The sequence below is a fragment of the Dipodomys spectabilis genome, unplaced genomic scaffold, assembly GCF_019054845.1.
Source record: "Dipodomys spectabilis isolate Male_0828 unplaced genomic scaffold, ASM1905484v1 ptg000545l, whole genome shotgun sequence".
Classification (NCBI taxonomy): Eukaryota; Metazoa; Chordata; class Mammalia; order Rodentia; family Heteromyidae; genus Dipodomys; species Dipodomys spectabilis.
Window position 1 is genome coordinate 944,141 of NW_024871222.1, and position 1,972 is coordinate 946,112.

At 34.5% G+C, this 1,972-nt stretch overlaps 1 pseudogene; it reads left to right on the top strand.

The window, feature by feature from the left end:
* Window positions 1-1,654: 1,654 nt before the first annotated feature.
* On the top strand, window positions 1,655-1,769 carry LOC122099897 (annotated as a pseudogene).
* The last annotated feature ends 203 nt before the right edge of the window (window positions 1,770-1,972 follow it).

Sequence of the window (1,972 nt, forward strand, 5' to 3'; positions counted from 1 at the left end):
CTTGCCTTGCATGCATGAAGCCCTGGGTTCGATTCCTCAGCACCACATAAGCAGAAAAAAGCCGGAAGTGGCACTGTGGGTCAAGTGGTAGAGAGTTAGCCTTGACCTGAAGAGCTGAGAGAGAGCGCCCAGGCCCAGAGTTCAGGCCCACTACCTGACCCCCCCCTCCCGAAAAAAAAAAAAAATCTTCACAGAAGCAAACTCTCAGAGATATTTCATGACTTTGACAAGGATAAAGTGGGTGAAGTTAGTATAAATATAAAGTATGACAATGCACAAAAACATAAAAAGATACTCATATATTTCATTATATAACCCAAAGCAGAAAACTAATGTTGTTTAGATGATTTTTTAAAACCCAGTCTCTCAGGTACTGGGAAGGTGGCTCAATGGTAGAGTGCTTGCATGCATGAGGCCTTGGGTTTGATTTCTCAGCAATATGAGGCCTTGGGTTTGATTTCTCAGCATCACATAAGCAGAAAAAGATGGAAGTGGTGCTGTGGCTCAGGTGGTATCACTAGCCTTGAGCTGAGGGACAGCACCCAGGCCCCAGAGTTTAAGCCCCATGACCAACAAAATAAAAATAAAAAACAAAACAAAACACAGTCTCTTACTTTTGTTGCCTCAACTCTGTAATAACTCTGCTTCAGCCTAGGGCTAACATTTTAAGTGTGGACATTTATCAACACTCCTGAATCAGACTCTACTTGATCATTTTTAAAATACATATTTTGTTCTTAATTTTCATCTTTATAAACTCACATGCACCTATAAAAAATGGTATGGCCATCCCAGTAACCTTCTCAAAGTACCTCCTAATGACAATTTACGAAAAGTTCTATTATATTACAACAAGGAAAAAATGCTGCAAATAAAGAAAAGCAATAATTTAATATTAATGATTAATAAAATAAAAAACAAAACAATTACCAGTGTTTTCAGTATTTGAAGTGTACTACAAATTAGATTTTATTATTGTCATATTTCTTTACATTTAACACTGGCTAAGATTATGATGTTCAACAAGAATGTTATAGGCTATGGGTAGTGTTTAAATCACCCACTAAGATGACCATTTATAGTTCATCTCATAATTTGTATATGGCTTATATCATCATTTGTTCCTCACTTACATATAAAGTAAGGAAGGCCTACAGTTTTAGCAGAAACTGTGTAGTTAACATAGTCAGCTCTTTATTCTGCTCCTTTACACAAAGACTTTGCAACTTCTCATTAGTAAAGTTTCTATAAACTCTGAAATGTACATACTTAGGAGTATTTATCTGCTACCATAAATCTTAAATACTTTATAGAAAAGTATTATGACCTACCAAACAGTCCCAGTTTTGGCATATATAAGCAAATTCCCAAAATTAATATATTTAAAACATTAAAACTTTTAACAAACCTTAACACTTGCTGCAGTGTTCATTATGACAGGTCCCTTGTATAGAATAATTGAATTCCTCATCCTACACATCTCTTGCACAGCAAATATCTGGAATTATTTTGTTTTTGACATGTCAATCTTGACTTTATTCTTAAATGTGTATTTATGTAAGAAGTACATGGTTCTAAAATTCTTTTAAACTTAGTTTTTGTTGAATTGTCTAGTTTAAGAAAATCAATTACAATTTATATATAAAAAATTTCTGTGCTCAATTCAGCATCACATATACTAAAACATTGGAATGATACAGAGAAGATTAGTATGGCCCCTCCGCAAGGATGACAGGCAAATTCCTGAAGCATTCCATCCCCCAATTTGTTAAGAAATGGAAAGACTTGGAAAAAAAAATTAAGTAGAGTAAGCCAAGTCCAAAGAAACATAGGTCCCATGGTTTCTCTAATTTTCAATAACTACTATATGTCTGGGATAAGCAGAAAATGTCAAAAGTTATGTGTATATGACCAGATAAGGTTATGTTAATGGAAATGAACCCCAAGTTAGGGACACAAGTGGTTTTTTCTT